Below are 24,979 nucleotides of genomic sequence, written 5' to 3' on the forward strand. Positions count from 1 at the left end.
CCAAAGTGTGTGGGCTGTGGTGAAACGACGGGTGCAGCGCTGTGATCTAATGTCAACCACCACAGATGCACTGGGGAACCAGGTGAATGCAGCACAGATGGTTGTAACACAGGACGCCATTCGCGCCTTATACGCTCCGATGCCATCACGCATGGAAGAAATTATCAAGGCCTATGGCGGACGCTGTGCCTACTAAGCAGCAGGACGCCTGCTGACCCAAGGTGAGTGAAATGCTAATCATTTCTGCAGAACACAGTAATGTACTATACATTTCCAGTGAATATGAAAGTCCTGTCTCAAGTAATTCAAGGTTTTCTGTTTTTTTTTCTGAACGTGAGTGTATATTGTGTATAGGAATGGTCTTAAAACACTTCCTTGGCAGACGCCCGAATTCTCGCTCACAACTGATATCAGTGACGCACGTTAGTGCGACGATCGTCGACTCAGAGATATTCGGTTAGAGTAATTACGTTTCTTGAACAGAAATGTAGGTGATGCTGCAGTAGTTCTATATACGACTATAAAATGTGCTTTCCCGTGTTATTATATCTTTGTAATAATTAATCACAATCCAATGACTTTTTTAGAGCCACATTTATATCTGCGCGGTTTTAAGAGTTTTTGATGTCCTACAAACTGTCGAATGCTCTGTAGCGATCACATCCTGTTCCGATGTCTTTAGCCGAATAGGTGTAAATGAGGTAAGTCCATACTGGGATCATTTTAAGAATTTATTGTTTTGAGTAGTAAATGCTCTACCAGGATTGTGGAAATAGATGTTACTTGTTACCTGAAAAATCAACAGTTCTTCCTACACTCGTCTTAAGAATGATTATTTTCTTCTAAAAAGTCGTTACGAAGTTTTATTTTGTTTCGTGCTTTAGATGATGACTGAACGATCGAGCATCTTGCCTCTCTATCGTTAATCAGCTCATTATTACAGTCGAGCCTGCTTCTTTTGGTGATGTTGTCATTGAGTTTAATTGTTTCATTTACTCCTTAAACATTTTCTCTTATAGTCCACATCACCACGTTTTTCACGAAGGAATATCAGTGCGGAAATCCAAGAATGTTGCATAAATACTGACGCACTATACGTAAGTAAAAAATTACATGTACTCTTTTTAAAAGCATACTCTGATATTTTCAATCTGTCTTGTAAAAATTAAAGCGTGCAAGTGTTCATAGACGACATTACATTAATGACTTTTGTATTATTTTATTCCAGTTAATCCAATCAGATAATTGACGTAACTCGAGCAGTTTCAATTAATTATGTATTTATGGAGATAGGTCAGAATGTACCTCAGTTATTACAATAACAAATTACTTCAAAACTGTTTTCTAGTAATGAATGTGTGCGACAGTTGATGGTGGTTCGAGCGATACAATCAGTCATTACCAATATCTTATTCTTCTTTATTACCGTATTCTTGTTCCATTAGGGTCTTTCTATAACTTGTTTAGTTAAGCTGAAGTAAGCAAGTTAAATTCAAATCGGCTGAAGGTCGAAGACTACAAAATTTAAAAAAAAATAAAAAAAATTAAATGCCAACGGGCTTACGTGAAACAGTAGCTTAAACCAGACTGAAGGACTTAAGAGTAAAACAACTCTAATTTGAAACACAAAACCGGCTAGAAGCCATACAAGTACCAATAACAAGAACAAATTTAAAAAAAATAAGCCGATACACACAAGGGCGCCCAGATGTTCAGGGGTCGGCCTGTAATTCAAACACTAACGCTCCCTTAGGTGAGACAGGCAGTCGGGCCAACTATTCACGATTCGACGACAACCCAACCGACCGACAGTCAGCAGACCACCGACAAGATAATTTCCACTTCACCCGACCAGGGCACAAGAGGGAGTTCAACGGAACAACATAGAAGATATTGGCGCCCACAACCAATCATACACGTAGCTGTCAAACTACAGACCGTTTTGGACAGGAACAACACGATGAGGAAACTACACTACCTGAAACTTACTTCAACGCCCAGGGCAGGTGACCGGAACGTTAACGGCCACAAGGCAGAAGATTCCGCTCGTACACTTCAGTTCAATTCACCAAATACAACGAAACGCCAGCGGAGGGTTTCTAGAATTCTCCAACTTGAAAACCACGTTGTTGCTCGCGGGAATATCCCAACAGCCGACAACGAACTCCAAACGACACAATGTGAACAGTCTTGACTTTCTGGTAGGTTAAATCAAAACTCAGCTTTCGTGTCCAGGGTCTGTGAGCCACGGACCTTGTAGCAATGGGAACCGCGCCACACTCTCCGACACCGCGTAGAGACCGCCATCTGTCCCCGGCTAAACTACGCCCCGCCGAGAATTCCTCACTGCTCCACGCCAACAGACCGTCTCCTCGCACACCGCCCAGCCGGAAACTATAAGCGCCAGATCAAAGATAGTCCAAGGTGCGAATATCGATACACACTGCTATTGCCACCCGCGGAAGGAGAGGATAACAGCATAATCGCAATAACCGCGAGAGACTAAAGACAGACTCGCAATGAAGGTTTAGTCCAGCGCATAGCATGAGCCAGCCACGGCTCAAGAGCGTTCGTCGCCATGAAAATGAAAATGAAAATGAATTTGTAACGCATTTCTATGTTTACGACGTTTCTCATCGAGCCATATACGTTATCTCGCATTTCTGGCTGCTTCTCTCACACAAATAATGATAAAAATTCAGAAATTCAGGATCGCCACCAGCCCAAGCCCTTCCTAACCATTTAGAAAAAAACGGAGCTGGAAAATTATTAGTTTAATTACGTTAATAATTGAATTACAAGTACACAAATTTCTTTAAGCAGCCAGATAAATAGCACTCCATGCCATGCATGAAGCAACTTTATCAATTCAGGAATGGAAATCAGAGTAAGGGGGTAAGATCGACACCAAAGAATTTATCGTTCACGTAAATTATTTATTGTAACTAAATATTTTGTTGCACATCCTAACTACACATAACTGGTGCCTGACTCGAAATATTTAAGTATGAATTACGTGAGAATGAAACAGAGCACAATTTAACTACAGCAAGAAGAAACACAGAAGACGGGGGTGGGAGACAATTATACAATCATCTCCTTTGCATTAATACCATAAAAATATCTAAGTGAGATTTGCATTACGATTCTACGCAAGTTCTATTCTGAACAGAGGTTTAACCAATACAGAAGGCTGTGCGATAATTATTTAACATACTAACTGCGTCTGCTGCTTGAAAACAGCCGAAATAGAGCACGTGGTGCATTCTGAATCAAACTGTTGTGCTGCTTTGTAGAAAGCGCACGAAATAACAGATATTCTTGCGGAAAATGTAGCTCATTAAACAAGCAAACTGTTAATATAAAGTCTATTGCGGTGCCGTGGTGAACCAGAAGGGTCATTGATTACCACACACGTGGCACAAAATCGACAAAGAAAGACAAAAGCAATTTCCACAAAATATAAGATTAAAAATCACTAAATAAATAACTCGCTTCACACACTTCAGATAAGCTAAAATTCTTAAGTATTTCACCAGTTAAACATAACGAAGTCCTACCTCAACCTGATTCCTATCACCTGAAACCCCCCTTAAGAGCTACGATCCGTACTCACCAAGCGTTCGTCGAAGAGTGCCCCTTTCTCTTTAGAGATTACCTACCTCCCCGTGCAGAGGAAGCTACCAGAGGGGTAGCCCTCCGTCACCAACATCACACACAAAAACAGCGCTCGACACAGCCTTCGACTAAGAAGGGTAAACCTCTCTGTTCAGGTACTGGGAACACAAGCTGGTCATCCTTTGCTTTCCTTCGAATGAGAAGTAATGCTCCCAGCAGACGATGACCAACTCAGCGTTTCCCACAAAAAAAAAAAAAAAAACCGAAACCCCACATTAAAACACACATATAATATCAATAGACCTTGTGATTCTTGAGTTGCTCCCGGCGTATTTGATAATCAAAATATCCACGGGTGTACTGCCGGTCTACAGTGTAAAACGGGCACAATATTTCGGCAATCATACATGTCGCCATCATCAGGTGAACTGAAGGACTGAGCTCCTGTGAACGTGCCGGCGCGGAGATCCGTACGCTATCGCTGCTCAGGGGGCGGCGGCCGATTTAAATACCCTCCGCCCGCGACACGCTGACTCCGCCGTCCGCGCCCCCCGCCACGGTCTCGTGGTGGAACAGATTGCGATGGCGTCTGAGATGACGTTGGTATGATGGCTCTCCCGCTGCGGTCGTCACAACTATTCGTTTGCTCGATTTACTCTTGATTAACCCAACCGCTGGTTCCGAAGCCTTGCTAAGATTATAGCCACAGTCAGGGTTTACGAGGTCGTCATTGGTGCGAATTTCGATGGCCTCTCTAACAACGCTGTTCCAGTATCTCGACGTCTGTACCAGAATCCTCGTGCGTTCATACTCCATAGCGTGATTTTCCGACAAACAATGTTCAGCGACCGCCGACTTGCTCGGATACATCCGTTGAGTGTGCCTCTGGTGTTCACGGCATCGATCCTCGACGGTACGTATCGTCTGATCAATATACGACTTGCCACATTGACACCGAATCCGGAATACGCCAGCCATCCTCAAACTGAGGTCATCTTTGGCGCTCCCCACGAGTTTTATTCGGAGGACAAAACACAGTTCCGACCCGGTGTTTCTTCAAAATGCGGGCGATTTCCCCCGAGAGTGCGCCTGTATATGGAATAAACGCAGTGCCTACCTCCTCCCTCGTGATTTCAGTGCTCAATCTGTCTGGATGAGTTCATGAATTGAGCTAAAATCAGGTAGTAAAGTGAATAACTTGTACCGAATTCGACAAGCGTCTTATGAAACGACTTCACAGAGACGTTTCAAACTTCACGCTTTGCATGACAATGCGAGGCCTCGCACAAGTCTGCGCACCCGAGAGGAGCTGACAAAACTTCATTTGACTGTTCTTCCTCATCCGCCCTACAGCCCTGATCTCGCACCTGCTGGCTTTCATCTGTTTGCCCAATGAAGGGTGCACTCCGTGGGAAGCAATACGTGGATGATGGGGAGGTTATTGATGAGCGAGATGGTACCATGCGGGCATACAGGCCCTCGCAGTAAAGTGACCTAAGGCCATCGTATTGAACGGAGTTTATATTGAGAACAGAGTTTTGTAGCCAAAAAGAGTGCGGAACAATATGATGTTTTGGAATCCTGAATAAAACCAATCTACTTTCTGCAAAATATGTGTTTCATCACTTATTCAACGCCTCTCGTAATTATCACGTTGTCCCATCTTGCCACTTACGTGCCCGTCTGGCCGCGGACACTGTGAAAATAGTTAATTGTTAATTACAGGTCTAAAAACGTGAAGTAATGGGATCGGAGAGTCCCAGTGGGAAGTAATAGCTCCGTTTGCCCGCCGCCCCCGTCACAGTGTAGTGCGAAGCGCAGTCTAGCCTCCCCAGCGGCCGCGTCGTTGTAAAGTCTAATCACGCCACGGCGGCCCGCGGTGCGGGTCGGCGCCCCTGCCGGGCCGCCACCACGTGGTGCGGCGTCGCGTGGCGTCGCGACGCCGTGTCGGGAGTTGGGCGGCGTCCCAACAGGGCCGCGCCGCTGTCGCCGCCGCTAATTGCCGCACCTGTTGAGACCTCCAGCCGGGGCCGGCAGATTGTGTCGCGCGGCTGCCTACACGCCAGGCGCGCGGCGTAGGGGGCCGCCGCGCGGTGTAACGCACCCCCACAGGCAGATTGCCGGCGACGTTGTAGTCGCGCGATTTTGCATGCCGTCCGCTGCGCTCATTAGCGACGAAGTGATTCCTCACTCGGGAACGATAAACTGTAGGGGGAGAGGGGGAGATAATGCTGCTTGTAAGGATCTCATCCACATAATACCGAAGACAGCAAACAAAAGTAAGCTCGAGAATTATCGCATTACCTGCTTGACAGCTTTTGCATCTGCGTTGCTCTTGAGAATAACACGCAGGCGAATGGAAAAGATAACTTAGTAACTATTAGATAACGATCGTGGCTTTCGGGAAGGTAAAGGCATCAAGAGGCATTCCTATGCAACATTATTTTTTGATATTTGCGTAATTTTCTTTGTTCCTGAAGTATTTCTTGCCCTGATTTCACATTTATTATTAGTCCTTTTCTATTAAATACAGTAAACTCATTTTCCATTTAAATTTAAGTTCCACAGAGAGAAATTTTATTGCAAGTACGGGAGAATACACCCATAGCGAATGGTTCAAATGCCTCTGGGAACTATGGGACTTAACTTCTGAGGTCATCAGTCTCCTAGAACTTAGAACTACTTAAACCTAACTAATCTAAGGACATCACACACATCCATACCCGAGGCAGGATGTGAACCTGAGATCGTAGCTGTCTCGCGGTTCCAAACTGTAGCGCCTAGAACCGCTCGGCCACCTCGGCCGGCACACCCATTGGGAAACTTAAGATCACTTTAATATACTATAGTGTTGTGGGGCTACACCAGGTGGTTATAATTAAAGTGATGCTACTCGCATAGGACAAATGTCAACTGCAATCATAATTTGGCAGCCAAACTTGGTAGGTATGGTAGTTTACTAAAGTGTGGCCAACAGGTGCAATTCTGGGGCTGTACGCTGTTTCCATAACGGTGTGACATAGACGCTGTCATTTGACATGCCATAACCTGAAAGAACAGTATGACTGTCAAGAAGAGAGACCGTGCAGTGTTAAAATGTGAGGGCATGGATGTATGTGATGTCCTTAGGTTAGTTAGGTTTAAGTAGTTCTAAGTTCTAGGGGACTGATGACCCCAGAAGTTAAGTCCCATAGTGCTCAGAGCCATTTGAACCATTTTTTTGTTAAAATGTGAACGGCAGCATTTACAGTGCTGCAATGAGGGAGTATCGCTGACTGGAAGGTCTGAAGACAGGCCGGATTTCATCAAATGATTGAAATAAGATGATAATAAAATTGTAAAAAGCTTGTTAGCTTGGTGTGTCATATACTCTGAAGAGACGGAGAAAGTGGTACACATGCCTAATATCGTGTGGGCCTGCCGCGAGCACTCAGAAGTGTCGCAACACGACGTCGCATGGACGCGTCTCATATCAGAAGTTGTGCTGGAGGGAATTGACACACGAATCCTGCAGGACTGTCCATAAATCCATACGAATACGAGGGGGTGAAGACCTCTTTCGAACAGTACGTTGGAGACATCTAAGATATGCTCAATAATGTTCATTACTTGGGAGTTTGGTGGCCAGCGGAGGTGTATAAACCCAGAAGAGTGTTTCTGGAGCTACTCTGTAGCAATTCTGGACCTGTGGAGTGTTGCATTGTCGTGCTGGAATTGTACAAGTTCGTCGGAATGCACAATGGACATTAATGGATCAGGTGATCACACAGGATGATTACGTACGTGTCACATGTCAAAGTCGTATCTACACTAATCAGGGGTCCCATATCACTCCAACTCCACACACCCCACACCACTGCAGGGCCTCCACCAGCTGCTGTCATGCAGGATCCATAGTTTCATGAGGTTGTCTCCATACGGTTGTACATCTGGAGATGGTGTGTCCATCGCTCGTGCTCCGACTATAACACCATGTTCAAACTCACTTAAATTTTGATAACCTGCCACTGTAGCAGCAGTAACCGATCTAAGAACTGCACCAGACACTTGCTGTCTTATGTAGGCTTTGCCGACCGCAGCGCCGTATTCTGCCTGTTACATATCTCTGTGTATGGCGTAAAGGTGTTGAAGGACAGAGGCGGTGAAAAAATGGGAAGAGACCAGAAACAATGCCTTTGGCATTTTCCACGATTTGAAAGAAGGCGCAAAATCATGTGGATGATTGTTGTTATTATATGGTTAACGCTGAAGTTCATAATGCAAAACGTGAGAAGAATATAAAATATCCTAACGTTGCTTCAGGCTTACTACCACTTATGCACAGTGAATCTCTTTTTATTCCAGTTCTACTACCGTTCTTGAAGATTTGCCACATAACAGCAAATCAGAAAATGAATGCGTCAATACTGATGATTACAAGTTTGAAGAACATTAAGCAACGAAAGTATTTACTCAGAACGAACTAAATGATTTACCTCGTGCGTAGAATCTGACAAAAGATGGTGCCGAATGGCTTGGGTCAAAACAGAGAGCAAAACATCTCCTACTACCTGAAATATTGTTGTAGTCGTACAGAAACAAACAAAAGGAAACGACCATATGGATTTTCGCAAAACACTGCCGCTCCAGGTAACAAACTGGAAATGACATTTATTAACTGTTGTACAATCATCAGTTTTTTGACATAGAATCGCCGTTGAAGAGAACTGCGAAACGTTCTGTTCATTGATTTTTGTTGCATTGAATAGGGTAGTAATGAAAGTATCGTAATTACAGCAACGGTTTAGGAATTTTGATGCAGATTATTGACACTGAGGCATGAAGAAGTGTAACGTAACATTGCGAGCTCAGTAAAACAATGGAGAATTAAGTTATAAAGTAAAATATGTAGATTAATGGTACCAAGTGTAGGAGAAACGTAACGTAACGTTGCAAACGCTGAGTAATTGTACGTTAAATAAAGTAAGTTGTAAATTAAGTTATGGAAGTAAAAGGTACTTACCTGTGGCAATTAATGTTGATGTAATTCATTTTATTTGTGCAGTTCACAATGCTTGGATTAAGAAAGTAAACTACTCCAACGGTTGCTATGCATAATGGTAAAATTAGACTGTTAATAGATGGGATCTTCTAAATTCTTTACATCGAGGTGTATGACCGAAATTGCGTAGAGACTACGCTTGGGTAAAGAATCTAAGCAACTGCAACTGCTTTTGTGCATGTTAGTAAAACAGACTGTCGGTGAATCTACAATGGTTTTATAAAGGTGTCTTCAGACTTCAGTTTTTTAATGGCAACAATAGCTTTAAATCAATTGTGTATTTTTCATCATTAGGGCTTAACTAAACCTTAAAATGATATCTCAATCATTAATTTTGGTCAAGAAATACGGGAGATACGCTGTACCGACAGAAAACCAACATTGAGAAATAATATACACGATATGCGTTCGGAATACGTATATTCTTTTTGAAGCACCCCATATTTGTTAGGAAAGATGGAAAATTTTACTTTTACGTCTCGTGGACGACGAGATCATAAGAAACAGAGCATAAGCACGGATTAGTGAAGGATGAGAAAGGAATCGACGTGTCCTTTCAAGCGAACCGTAATTGCAATCACCTCAGGTGATTTTATGGAAATCACGGAAAAACTAAATCTGGAAGACTGAGCGGGCATTTGAACTGACACCGAGTCCAGTGCCTTACCACTGCGCCGTCTCGCTCGTTATAAGTGTTAAATGTCTATATTATGTAACATAAAACGTGAAACAGTAATGGTCCATTTTTCATTTCTAGTCGAACTTAAGCAATCTAATTTCTAATGCATTTTTAAATTTTTGACCACTAATCACTTTCGATTAAAAATTCACATATCTATAGGAATCAATTACAGCTCATGATTAATTTCAGTTTCATTTTTTTCCATATGATATTTTCAATTGGTAAGCGTTTAACATATTTTAAATTATATTTGATATGCATTTTTACCGGTGCATAAAAACGTACAAGCAATGCGGTGTAAAATTGTTACTACTAATGCCCGAAATACACACATCAAAAAAGTTTTGCATCACCCCTGTTCCCAGAAATCGTGAAGATAGGCGTTCACTGTGTATTACGGACATAGTCCCTTTGACTGTTCAGAGCCGGCCGGGTTGACCGAGCGGTTCTAGGCGCTACAGTCTGGAACCGCGCGATCGCTGCCGTCGCAGGTTCGAACCCTTCCTCGTGCGTGGATGTATGTGATGTTCTTAGGTTAGTAAGGTTTAGGCAGTTCTAAGTTCTAGGGGACTGATGACCTCAGATGTTAAGTCTCATAGTGCTCAGAGCCATTTGACTGTTCAGAGACGTCACTAAACCCGCCCAAAGATATAAACAACCAGTGACAATTAGACAAAGGTGGTCAGACAGGCGGTCAGTTTCAGTCATACTACCAGGAACGAGGTGCACGGCTGTAGTTCAACCATGCCTAGGCGGCCAATACCGCGGATCGAACGCGTCTGCTTTGTCACTTTGTGCCAGGCGTCTCCGAGGGAACCAAAGAGATGTTGTACGGACCTAGAGGAGAACAAAGAGACAGGAACTGTCGATGACATGCCTCGCTCAGGCCACCCAAGGGCTACTGCAGCAGTGGATGACCGCTACCTACGGATTATGGCTCGGAGGAACCCTGACAGCATCGCCACCATGTTGAATAATGCTGTCCTTGCTCCCACAGAACGTCGTATTACGACTCAAACTGTGCACAACAGTGCGAAACTTCACTTCCGACGTCCTTGGCGAGGTCGATCTTTGCAACCACGAGACCATGTAGCGTGATGCAGATGGGCCCAACAACATTGTGAATGGACAGCTCAGAATTGGCATCACATTCTCTTCACCGATGTGTGTCGTATATGCCTTCAACCAGACGATCGTCGGCGACGTGTTTGGAGGCAACCTGGTCAGCCTGAACGCCTTAGACACAGTGTCCAGCGAATGCTACCTCTGGTATAACAGAGGTAGTGACGGAGGACATACGGTGCCATTTGTAATTTTACTTATCTTCGAAACAGGCTTATGTCTGTTGAAGTTATTTTATTGGTCTTGACGCAGCCGGAGGGCTAAGACATTTTTCACTTATTAGTGTATATGATTTCTGAAGAAGGCTATATTATTATAGCGGAAACCATGGTCAAGGTTTAAAATAAAAATAACGTAGTGCAACTCTAAGCTGTTTTTCATTCGAGACAATAGAATAAAATATTTCGGTAGTTCATAAGGCAGTGCATTCAGTTCAGGTCAGAAGAGAACAGAAGATTTTGAAGTGTAGTACAATACTACAAAAGAATGCTGAAAATTAGATGGAGGGATCAGTCAACGTGTGAAACGGTGTTGAACTGGACTTGGAAGGATACAAACTAATGATAAAATTTAACTAGAAGAAACCATCTGGACCAAGAACGGAGCTCACAACCCGAAACACACGGCACTGTTAACCACTAATGAAGGAATGGGTCCCTTACTTCGAGTACACATAATTCATTAAGGTCACTCCAACACATTTATTTCAAATAACATAAATGAAGTTACATCTGAATCTGTCTGACATTAAACAGGAATAAAAATATCAATTTTCAATATCAGCTGATTTAGTGCGTGAAGCACGAGTTAAGCCAATAACCAGATAAACTAAACAATTCTGCTTAATTCAAAGAAGGAGAAAAATTGATCAATACACCCCACTGACAAATATCAAAAAAACCTTACAATTCTACTCAAAAAAATACACTGAAGTGGGAAGCAGTAATTCATCCGACATAACACTTCAAAATGAGTTCAGTAACACAGCTGCGTGCCACAGAAAACCGCAATACAGTAAATACACTTGATTTGACGTATAACAATACTCATTAACATTACGCTAACCCTGTTTGAACTGCAGTGTCCCAAAGAAACAGGCGCTTATTCTGAAAGAACAATTTTTTATATGTTTAAATTACAGCATTAAGGAATTCCAAAAGATGTCCAATCGAACCTTTCTAGGCGGAGGCTGAGCCAGAAACGCAGAATGCCACAAAAACACAGTTTTGCTGTGAAATCGTACAGGACACCCGGAAGCAGTTACACACCAGGGGTCGGCGCCCACAAATAGCGCAGGCTAAGAGTCAGGCTGGGAGCACATCCTGCGAGAACTTGTTCACACTATGCTCACCACAAACTGTAGACATTCCGGCGGAACATCTGCTTGCGGTGGCTGCCCGAAGGACGAAGCAACCAACAGGACCACGCCGTGCTTCTCACACAGGCACCTCAATTTGTACATTTAGGCCAACAGCAACTCCGGACTTCCCTCTCATTGCGAGGCTTGGCACAGTTTATATGAAATGACTTCCAGGCAACCAGTAACCGCCCCAGGAGTTTCACGATCAGCTAACAGCCCCAGCGTAACAGACATCACGCCCGAGCCACAACTCCGCCAATCTCACAGGCCGCCCCAAACCGACTGCCTCTAGCCGTTCCGCGCGCCCCAGCCGAAAATCCGGCCGCGGTGGTCTCGCGGTACTAGGCGCGCAGTCCGGAACCGTGCGACTGCTACGGTCGCAGGTTCGAATCCTGCCTCGGGCATGGATGTGTGTGATGTCCTTAGGTTAGTTAGGTTTAAGTAGTTCTAAGTTCTAGGGGACTGATGACCAAAGCAGTTGAGTCCCATAGTGCTCAGAGCCATCTGAACCAACCCAGCCGAAAACGCAAAGATCCCCATGCCCTTTGACTCGCCAAAGATAACAAACCGATCGCTAATGATCGACTAGCGATCTGACCCACCATCGAATCGTAGTGAATATGAGATTTTTTTTTTTGATCAGCCATTGATACCCATTAATTCTCTTCTGAACTAACATGGAACCTCCGATGACATTCCTTGTTGTCACACAATGATCCGTAGGTTTCTGTTAAACTTTGGCTCTTTTCAGTCTCAGTCCATATTCATCCTGTGAAACACATGTCCGATATCTTGTTCTGTGGTTCCTGGAGGTGGTATGCTGTTCAGTAGATATTGTCCGAAGGTAATCTTTCGTTGACTCTCGTATTATATGGATGTCTATCCTTTCAAGTACTGTCTAATGTATTTTCTAATACAAAATCTTAAAAGTGGCTGCGAATCAGCAGCTGTATAAATCTAAAGAGGTTGGAAGTATCAGCCAACCAGTTGGAAACCAAATGTTTGTTTAGCCCTTGACCGAGGTTTCGATGTTTCTGAAAATATCTTCGTCAGAAATCTTGATTTAAAGAGTTTCTGATTCGCAGAGAGGTTTATGATTTTTAAATATGTAAGTGCCCAGGTATCAAAGGCTGTCATCAAGTATATGGACATTAGATTTAAAATTTTAAAGACAGGCCCACTCCTTGCGAAAATATATTTTTAGAAATATCGAAACTTAGGTAAACGACTAACTAAACCTTTGGTTTGGAACTGGTTGGCTAATTTTTTCTATCTCTTCTTATTTTATAATTATTGTCTATGCGGCCCTTCACAACTTAAAGCACGACAGGATAGATATTGCCTTACCTGCGTAACTCAAGAAGGCGATACATTCATAGTTGATTTCCCTCTAGTACTACCAAATACTTTTTCATTTTGTTTAGGGTACTTTTTCACTAATATGATTTTGGGATGTCTGGACAGATATTCTGCATTCTCTAGCTGTTTGTAGTTCTCGCTGCAGTAGACAGGAATTCTGCCAAGTATTCCGGTGAACTGTTGGGAAAAGTTTATGGTCGTCTCTTGTTTCGGTGGTTCTTCAAAGACCTTCCATTGTTTGAAAGCGAATTGACAACTTGAACGGAGTGCGTTCTGGTGAAGATGTAGCCACTAGGTTAACGTCGATGTCTGCACAAATGTGCTCGTCTCTGTAGCGAGAATAAGTTAATGTCCGCTTCGCTAGGTCTGGTTGATGTCGAAGATTATGAGCCGCCGCCATAGGCTGCCAGCGCCTCGTGATTCTTTCAATCGTTTCTGATTCGAGTGAGATTGTAGTTATTCGTAACGCTTTTTGTAGATACTTTCGTGAGTTCTTTGTAGTGAGTATGATCTGCTCACTCATGCGTTGCTTCAACAGAGTTGATTTCTCAGTTCTATTTACGAGGGAATGTCCGCAGCTCGTGGTCTAATGGCTAGCGTTGCTTCCCCTGGATCACGGGGTCCCGGGTTCTATTCCCGACCAGGTTGAGGATATTCTCTGCTCGGCGACTGGGTGTTAGTGTTGTTCTCATCATTTCATCATCATTCGTGACAGTGTCTCGATCGGACTGTGTAAAAATGTGAAAAAATTGGGACTTTCTAGGGGCGCTGATGACCGCGCATCATTTACGAGGGAATGTCGTGGTGCATCTTAAATCGTAGGAAATTTGACATAATATAAGTTAATCAGCGTAAAAATACAGTCCAGTTGCTAATTTGATGGGTACATCAGAAGGATTTAGATTCTCATTTTTCAAGTTGTCATTTTGTGCTGAAGTACAACTGTTATCCATGTTCCATATTTACTTTAATTTCTCGGCAGTTGTATGTGATTAATTTTGGGAAAATAAATATAAACTTTTCAAATTATTAATTAAGGTTTCCATCAGAGTTGTAGACAGTACATTTATTAGTGAGTAGTTTCGAACATTTTCGCTCATTCTCAAACCATTATCTATATTTGGCATTTGTGACTGTACATGATACATTTGTTTTTTTTCATCAGACCGTTATAAAAAATTTTACTTGACGGTTTTAAGATTGTCTTGAACGTATGAATTGTCTTGAATGTATCGAGACAATCATAATACAGTCAAATAACATTTCTTGTATTAATCTAACGTAAAAACAAATGTGTTATGTATAATGACACATTACAAATCAAATACTGACACATGCGTGAATAAAGTGCCAAATGGACCCTCTAAGATTCCTCCCCCTTGGCAACACCCTTCCTCTCACTAGTGCACCTTTGTTGAAAACTTTAAAAATGTACCTGTCCAGAGATTTTGACACCCATTCAGCTGAGTGACGCTACTGCTATCGCTATGGAAGAACCCCTTCGACTCCCTTTAGATTCCGCGAGCCTGGAAGCAGGTGCTAGAGCAGGAGCCGAGGACTACCTTGCTGAGTAGTGTCAAGGTTTTTAAAGCCCTCAACAAAGATGTACTGGTTGCATCGCAGGTGTTGCTGAACAATGACCCATTGCTGTTTTTTCATGCATGCGTCGATGTTGCAACCCCCCTGCGCGCCTTTCCCCACTTGATACGCCATAGGAGGGCTCAAAAAGCATAAATACTCTTTGCTGTTTCGGATCACGTTCAAATTTCGGGGCACTTTCAAATTTCGTCGAATGGTTTTGATGGACCCTTATAGGTTCCACGGTCGCGTAGCAACAAGGGGGTCAGATTACATTTAATGTTGTTGCAGCACCACGATGTCCTTAGCAGGGGTTGAGTTGTTTGAGGGGGGGGGGGGGGATGTCAACAGTATCTAACGTTGTCTGGATTTTAGGCCTGATGCGTATCACACTGATAACTGTCGTTTCCGATCGCGAAATGTCTAGGAATCAACGCCCCAAGAAAATTGGTGGTTTGGTTGACGCCATTTTTACCACTCCCCGAGGAATTTTCGTGTCGATTCTGAGTTGCGATGAGTCTGAAATGTTTTACTCGGCCATCTACACGAAAACCGCCAATTTCAAGTCTGGGCAGCACGGTTCTGACCTCTACCACATAGGCGTGAAAGAAGGGGTGAAATGTGGGCAAGAGGGAGTGTAACGTTCTGCTCAACGTTTGACACGTCCATTTCGCCAAATTTGTAGTGAAATTTGGTGCCACTGCGACATCAGTAACCCATCATACTCCTCACATGAAATTCTGAGCTCTGGCCTTATTTTCGCAGCATGTGTCGACACTTTGTTGCTTGAAGCTTCACCGCGCCAGGGGGTTACGTCACAGAGCACCACGCCCTTGCAGCATTACAGAGGGAGGCTGTAGGCAGCTTGGAGCCAAATTTCAAACTATTACGTTGCCATGTAAGACGATAACGGAGTTTCAATCAATGACCCTTTAATTGTTTTACTCAGTGTACAAGAGTTGGTACAGCCATAAGTTTATAGAATTTCGTTTGCGTTTTCTTTCTTGTTTTCCGTCCCAATGTTCTTCCAACTGTTACGCAGATAGCTTGAAATTTATTGACATTTCTAGTAAATATCTTTGTTTTAGTTGATACTGATATCACGTCTAAGATAAGTGAAGTGGGATACTTGTTCTAAAATTTCTTAATTTCAATCTGGCTGGATTCTTCCCTTCTAACTATCTCTTGTTTGAAGATGCACTTAAACTGTAACACATTGCGTTTTGCCTCAATCTATATGTTGCTCTTTGTAAATTATCTTATGTTTCCTTTAGAACTTGATGTCGTGTGTAGCTTGTCTCATCAATCTATGCTGCCGTTACTATTAGCGGGATATTACTATTATTACTAGCTGACACACGAGACATTATCCGGGTATTAGTTTGCCAATTTTTTATTGCAAAAGAAAGCGAAAAATAAACTGCATTTGTTGTGTAATATTGCGGACAGCTTCAGTACGCTGACCGCAGCTGTTTCGCGTGTGTAAAAATCTCCAAGGCATCGCCTCTTCATAGCTCTATAGATGGCGACTGGGTTCGCCAACAGCGCTTTGCGCTTCGCATTGGACAACTGTCAAAAGCGGTGCCTATTGTCAGAGATTTCCTTAAGATGACCCAACTGTCGGGGTGTCTTAGTAGTATAAAATAAATGTATGAAAACTTGTATGCATGATGCGGCATTTTTTATGCATCTCAGTGTTTATGACGTCATATCTCTCGAAGTATGTGTGGTATCATAATATCATTTTGTGGTGAATTTTGCGGCAAATGTGGACACTGAGTCCGAAATTTATTGCCAGTGCAGTTAATAGCACACTCCGTCTTCAGGCCACGAGTGGCCTACTGGGACCATTCTACCGCCGTGTCATCCTCAGTGGAGGAGCTGCTCAATTGGCATCACGAGGCTGAGTACACCCCGAAAAATGGCAACAGCGCATGGCGGCCTGGATGGTCACCAATCCAAGTTCCGACCACACCCGACAGCGCTTAACTTCGGTGATCTCACGGGAACCGGAGTATCCACTGCGACAAGGCCGTTGCCAGTTAGTAGCACAGAAGTAATAAATTTAAACTTCATACATGAAGCGCCAGTTTTTCACGTATCCTTTAGACGTCACATCTCCGGAACTATGATAGGTAGGTTGTTCTCACCCCAACAGCGATTGCTGCCAAACAATAAGGGATATGTTCACCAAGTTTGGTGTGAAACGCTGCAGTGGCTTAGGAGGACATGTGGAACACACACACACACACACACACACACACACACACACACACACACACACACACACACACAAAAGATACGTACATTTTTATAACATGCATGGAATTTTGGGCAGAATTTCAGGGTGAAATCATTAGCTTCCGACTTGCATTCTTGCACAAAAGCCGATCTTATTTTTGAAGATAGATACCAGTTACAAACGGCGAAATTAAGCTTTGTAATTTTCCAGTGGCGTTTGGCGCTTTGCACTCTAAGACCAGAGTCTGTTAAAAAGCGTGTTGCACGAACAATGCATGTGCAGAGGATCCAGTGACGCGCGGAATTAGCAGAGCGGTCCAGGGCGCTGCAGTCATGGACTGTGCTGCTGGTCCCAGCGGAGGTTCGAGTTGGTTCAAATGGCTCTGAGTCTAAACATTCATGGTGGTGTCTGATTGTACTATATCGTGTCTCCCTACCACTTTCGCGCAACGACGCTCTGAGCGTGTTTTTTAGGGAATTAACTAGTTTGAACCTGGGACCTGTTGCTGGTAAGGAGACGCCACACCACACATGACATGTAGAATTCAGAAGAGTTCAGTGAGACTAGCGATGATATAACCAAATACTAAATGATCTCAGCGTCAGCTCCACTGCACTCCCTGTAAAAGAATCTTAATACTAACTAAATTTAGTGGAAAGGGTTCAAGGTTTCCTATTTTTGATTAGCTGGTAAAATAACGTCGAAAAAGTAGTTAAGTTTACCATTGGAAATTTTATTCTACTCACAAAACATTGTTTATAAATTGCACTATTGATAGAAGGAGATGTTTTAATACAGGATGGTAAAAACCAACTGCGTTCAACAAAAATGTGAACGAATATTCCCTGAATGGGTTTGCAAGTTCTAAAATCGATCGAAGGATGACCTATGCCATTTCACATCTATAATCTAAGTTTAAATTAAGTTTCACAAAAGAGAAAACTATCAAAATGGTCTACAGTGACCCTCAATTATCTTTAATTACTTATCTAACCTGTCGTAAATTACAGTGGCTGATGTGGCTTCTCAATAACTATAAAATAGAAAAATCATCGCGTTTCAGATCTTTACTTCAAGTGGCAAATGTGAACACCATGAGTTTTAATTAACGATCGACACTAGTATTACGCAAAAAAGGGGTGAACAGATGAGACTTCTGCAGTTCTGAGTGAAGCCTTATGCTCTCAAAAATGCGGCATCGCGTGCGTTCATTACCTTGTCGGTGTTTAAGCAGCGTCAGGGCAGCAGCGGCAGGCACAGCAGCCATCCAGCTGGCCGTCTCGGAACCAACTCCCCTCTAACTTCTCCTTACTACAATTTACCGAAGTTAGTTTAAAAAAAAAAACTATCTGGCTGTGTTTTAATCTGACCAATCAGGGTCTCAATGTTAACCTTAAGCTCCGCCTACAAAAATTCTGTCTATCCAATGAGAAACGTTATACTTTTCGTGGTGGGGCAATGTTTTTAAAGTTTGCAACGTAACAGAGACGCTAAAAAGTCTCACGCTAAAACCTGCAGCTGGTGTGGTCCTTTTAGCGTTATCGTGAGATCTATACTGTTCTTCTGGAGGGCTCTATCTGTTAACATGGGCTGGAGGATTGTCCTAATGTAACAGACACGCGAAAAAGTCTCACGCTAAAACTTGCGGGTGGTAGTGGCCCTTTTTGTGTTATCGTAAGATCTATACTGCTTTTCTGGAGGGCTCTAGCTTTTAACATGGGCTGGGGGTGGTCCTTGACGTACCTGAGACGCGATAAAGTCTCACGCCAAAACGTGCGGGTGGTAGTTGTACAGGTAGGCTGGCCCGTCCGTCCCTTATCGTAGGGCCTTCTAGCTCAACACGGTTCTGCTCTCGGCTTCTGTCCTCGTTTCTCCCCTCGGAACTGCGTCTGCCTCACGGTGGGAAGATACGACATGCATTTAGGCATTCTTGTGTTAGTCTGTGGTATTCCATTTGCTCACTCGTTACTCGTATTACTTTGGTTAATTTAATGTCACGATTTATTCGGAGCTATGTGACATACTACTGGATTTGCTTATCATGTCAGGGTTTTCATGTAAGGTGTTGGATTTGCCTGACACCTTACATGAGCACTATGGGACTTAATATCTGAGGTCATCAGTCCCCTAGAACTTAGAACTACTTAAACGTAACTAACCTAAGGACATCACATACATCCATGCCCGAGGCAGGATTCGAACCTGCGACCGTAGCGGTGACGCGGTTCCAAATTGAAACGCCTAGAATCGCACTGCCACTGCGGCCGGCGAGGTTCGAGTCCTCCCTCGAGCATGGGTGTGTGTGTTTGTCCTTATGATAATCTAGGTTATGTAGTGTGTAAGCTTAGGGACTGATGACCTTAGCAGTTAAGTCCCATAAGATTTCACACACATTTGATCTTTCTTTATTTTAACCAGTACGGAAACGAGCCTTCGATCACCGCATGACGCTCGGACAGGTGGTTGTGACAGCCAAACAGATTGTGTATCAGCCTTAGCCGAGAGCGCCGACCAGAAATACGGTCACATTCAAGATGCCTTTTTGCGGAATGATGGAGACTACCATGGGGCTGAGAATGGTCTCTTTCATATGTCCCAGATGAGATTCTAGAAATTCCTGAAACGTGTATAGTGAAACTCAGTAGTTCTTTCCGTGCTCGAAGCACTGGTGATTGCCTCGAGGATTCGTGTGAGTTGGAATCTGCACGTTGTGTACAGTCATGCGGCACTGCTCACGGAGAAGGCGGGGGGAGCGTTTTACCTGTTGATCGCTGTGCGGACGTGTGGCGTGGAGCGAGCAGCGAACGCCGTAACTCAGGCTGCTCGCCGGAAGCGGCCGCTGCTCTTTTGCCTGCCGCGAGGTGCGTGGTGGGGGGCGCTTCCACCAGGGTGGGCCTCTCCTTAGCGCCGTCCGCTCACAGTGCGCGACAGCCGCGTGAATTACGCCGCGTCTTCCTCGTAAATCACGGGCCACACGGCACCGCGAAAGCGTGTTGCTTCCTCGGCGGCATTTACACTCGCAGCATGGAGCGCGTAGTACCTGCGTGGCCTTTTTTTTACTCCACAAATCATTGCTTTACACCCTTGGCACCTACAAAACATCTATCTTTCGTGTCCTTTCTGCGTTGACAACTTTCGGGAACAGTACGAATTACTGGCTGACAATTGTCATTACTGGATACTTAGGTGGTTTTGCCAACTGATTTTTCCCTATTTGCCCACTGTGACAGATATAAAGTTTTAAGGTTCCCAGTCATGCGCTCCTTACCTCAATCACTAGCAAACGGAACCCCATTACTTTGTGGCCTAGTTTCTTCGGTTCCATCTTGTGTCAACTGAATGGGTTTGCGGCTAGACAAAGACTTGAAGAAAATAAATACCGAAAACTGTAACTTTATTAATTATTTTATTTGTTACCAATTTCGGTGCCCATTCGCACCATCTACAGGTTCCTATACACGTCATCTAAATATCTATGCTATTATAAGAACCACTAAAAACGGTTCAGATGGTTCTGAGCACTATGGGACTCAACTGCTGTGGTCATTAGTCCCCTAGAACTCAGAACTACTTAAACCTAACTAACCTAAGGACATCACACACATCCATGCCCGAGGCAGGATTCGAACCTGCGACCGTAGCAGTCGCACGGTTCCGGACTGCACGCCTAGAACCGCGGGACCACCGCGGCCGGCTATAAGAACTACTAATTTCAGTTGGCTTCCGTATATTTTTGTTTGTCTGTCTGTCTGTCTGTCTGTCGGACTTTTCAGAACCATTTGTTCTCAGAAATGGTTGTGTGCTTTTCAAGATGCAATTTATGTCACATACGAAAGTCTATGGTCCTTTGGCAGTGTCAAAAACCTAAGCTTATACATGAATGCCATCAAAAGATACGGCAATTTATGTCATATATTCTGATACAAACTCCCTCATTGAAACCTGTAGAGTACTTTCCGTTGATTTGCAGTCATTAAATTTGGCAGGAAGCAAGGTTTCACAGAACAAGTAAAGAAAAAAAAATCGGAAAAATTTAAATTGTAAGTATCTCACATAAATATATGGTTTTCCCATAAGAGCTTACATTGTATCCAGCATCCCTCAAAAGCATAACTGAAAATTATTACTGCATGGAAACATAAAATGTTGTTCCTTTTCGTTGGTTTGTGGTAGCTCAGGAACTAGAGTTTTTGTATGGTCTTGTAATTAATGGGCCGATAGCTCACCTGTATCGATATCCATAACAGGCAAAATTAGTCGAGATTCTCGATTCCAGAGATGTCAACTATCTTCATACATAATATAGTTTACACGGAACCTTAGTGCGCGAGTCCTACTCGCTCTTGGCTAATTACTCATATGGAATGTTTTGAAAACAAAATGAAAAACTTTTCCGTAGAAAATCCATAATCAATAACTGTGCAACAGATAGTACTGTTAAGGGGACCTCAACGTAATGACTGACATACAAATGGATTTTTTGTATTTAATAAAATTATTTGGTTCTTCCTTAGTCTAAAATTAAGTACTTTATGTATAGTACCTTATAATTTTTTGTGTTTAAATGGCTTTTGAAAACAGATGCGGCGCTTGAATGCGTAGCTGTCACACAATTGTCAAACACAAAAACTTGCCTACAGTGTATCATTATTTAATTTTGGCGCCGCTATTTCCGTAGCAACTCGTTTGTGTAATGTCGTTGCAGAACTCATTGACTGCACTATCAGCAGGCATTTATGAAAGTTGATCTTCGTGTCGACACAATTTACTTGTATTTACGATTGCCAAAAACTGTCTGTCTTTCTTAGCATGTCAGCTTTCCAGATTGGTGTGATGAAGGCCATAATATGTTTTAATGATGGAATAACAAGCAGATTAAAGAAACATGAGCAGAGTAGGCATCAAAACTGTGGACAATATGAAAAATGGGCTGCTACGAATGGAAAGACAACGCGCCGCTTAAGCTGAGAAAATTGCTGAAAGCATGGCAAAGGAGGCCAGAATAACAAAGACAAGAAAGAAAGCTAAAGACGATGAAAAGGACACTCATAATCAACAAGATCATGGAGCTAGAATGTTTTTCAAGATACTAGTAAAATTATATCCAACGACGTCCATATCCCCTTTAAAGAATATAGCATATATTTCTAATGTTACAAGTTTCATCTAGAGATTTGTAGAGACAAGAAAAGTAAAATAACTAATGTGCCGTGATTAGGTAGCACAGTTAAATTACCAACGTACTCTGAAGATGGCGCCAAGGTTGAAGGTGCCTTTCTGCCGTGGTAAAGGGTGTACGGCTCAGCAAAGTGCCGAAGAGCCACGCCACTGCGAGTCGGCGAGCGGCCGAGAGCGACGGAAAGAAGGAGTTTCGTATGTGATAGCGGAGCAGACGCAACTTGAAACTAGCGCCAGTGCCGTAGGCAGTATACGGCGCTGCGGTCGGCAACGCCAATATAAGACAAGTATGGCTCACTTGTTAGATCGGTTACTGCTGCTACAGTGGCAGGTTATCAAGATTTAAGTGAGACTGAACGTGGTGTTATGGTCGGCGACCGCGCGATGGGATACATCATCTCGACGTAGCGAGGATTTTTCGTACGACCATTTCACGAGTGCACTGTGTACATCAGAAATCCGGTAAAACATCAAATCTCCGACACCGCTGAGGCCGGAAAAAGATACTGCAAGAACAAGACCAACGACGACTGAGGAGAATCGTTCAACGTGACAGAAGTGCAGCCATTCCACAAATTGCTGCAGATTTCAATGCTGAGCGATCAACAAGCGTGAGCCCGCGGACCATTCAACGAAACATCATCGATATGGGCTTTCGGAGCCGAAGGCCCACTCGTGAACCCTTTTTCAGTGCACGATACAAAGCTTTACCCCTCGCCTGGACCCGTCAACATCGACGTTGGACTGCTGATGACTGGAAACATGTTGCCTAATCGGACGAGTCACTTTTCAAATTGTATCGAGCAGATGGACGTGTACGCGTATGGAGTCAACCTCGTGAATCCACGGAAACAGCATGTCAGCAGGGGACTCTTCAAGCTGATGGAGGCTCTGTAACGGTGTGGTGTGTGTTATTGCTGTGATATGGAACCCATGATACATCTAGATACGTTTTTTGACGATTGACACGTACATAAGCATCATGTCTGATCACTTGTATATATTCAAGTCCATTGTGCATTCCGACGGACTTGGGGCAGTTCCAGCAGTACAATGTGACACCCCACTCGTCCAGAATTGCTACAGAGTGTCTCCAAGAACACTCTTCTTGGTTTAAACACTTCCGGTGGCCTTCAGACTCCCCAGACATGAACATTATTGAGTATAACTGGAATTCCTTGAAAAGTCCTATTCGGGAGAGGTCTCCACCCCCGTCGTACTTTTACGGAATTATGGGCAGCCATGCAGAATTTATGGTGTCAGTTCTCACCAGCACTATTTCAGACATTAGTCAAGTTCATACCACGTCGTGTTGCGGCACTTCGCATGCTTGCGGGGCCCCTGCATGATATTAGTGAGGTATACCAGTTTCTTTGGATCTTCAGTGTTTTACGTGCGACGCAGAGTGCATGGTGGGCGCTCCGTCCGGGGTGTGTTCTGGATTGGTCTGTTCCTGAGTTGTCAACCAGCAACGGAGCCGTCAAGTCTCGTATCGTGGGTCGCAAGGGGGAGGGGGGGGGGGGGGGAAGGGGAGATATGGGATGAGCTGGCTTATTTTATAAGAGCACACAATTTTTAAATGCTATAATGCATAATTTATTTGCGCAACTTTGTGTCAATTTATTTAAACTATGTAGTTTCAAAGTATATAGGTGATTGTCCGTCACATTAAATTCTGAGGTAATAAATACACAGTTAGAAGTCAGTTTTCATTATCTCAAAGATCGCTATACAGTCACTTTTCTATGTACCGTAAATGTGATAACTGTCCACTGGCTGTTTCCTTTAGTCAGTCAAAACAAACAGCTGTTAAGCTTTCCACATAGTGGTTCTGCTAATATTTTAAATACTCCAACTTTCTTGGAAGAAACTCGTTCAGTTCGTGTTCTTTTGATGTCTTGAATTCTTCGTCTTGTTATTCTCCTGTGTCGAATCTTTTGATAAATAACATCTTACATTCTGTGGTCTTCGGTTCTCTTCTTAGTTTCCCCTCTCGTGTTATCCTCTTCTCCGTCCAAATTTAAAATCTCAATGTTTCATCGTACAGTTCACGAACTCATTATCAGAATGAGGCTTTCACATATCTTTAGCAAGATATCAGTTCTTTTAGCAGCTTAATTTGCAAAACGGATTCCTGCTCTCTCAATAGTTAGTGTCTTCTCCATAATTTACCATCCGGCCTTTACGACAAAAGAAACAACTCCACTGAGGCAAAATACACTAATTTCTCCGCTGGCAAAACTGATATGCCCTCATTGTCCGTCTATCAAAAAATGACTCTTAGCACTATGTGACTTAACAGCTGTGGACATCAGTCCCCTAGAACTTAGAACTACTTAAACCTAACTAACCTAAGGACATCACACACATCCATGCCCGAGGCAGGATTCGAACCTGCGACCGTAGCAGTCGCGCGGTTCCGGACTGTGCGCTTAGAACCGCGAGACCACCGCGGCCGGCTGTCCGTCTATCAGCTACCCACAAACATCACAACTGTCTCATCCTTCTCGATAAAATTACAGCGATGATTTTTAACCTTTCAGACCATAGCACTTGCTGTTGGTATGAAACAGACTTTTACGTATGTTCGTATATGCAATACAACAAACATGCATGTTACACTGAGGTGACGACAGTCATGGGGTAGTGATATGCAGATATACAAATGGCGGCTGTATAGCCTACACGAGGCATAAAAGGGCAGTAAATTGGCGGAGCTGTCTTTGAAATTAATTTGAGTCCGCAGCTCGTGGTCTTACGGTAGCGTTCTCGCTTCCCGCGCACGGCGCCCCGGGTTCA

This window comes from Schistocerca gregaria, chromosome 8, assembly GCF_023897955.1.
Source record: "Schistocerca gregaria isolate iqSchGreg1 chromosome 8, iqSchGreg1.2, whole genome shotgun sequence".
Taxonomy (NCBI): Eukaryota; Metazoa; Arthropoda; class Insecta; order Orthoptera; family Acrididae; genus Schistocerca; species Schistocerca gregaria.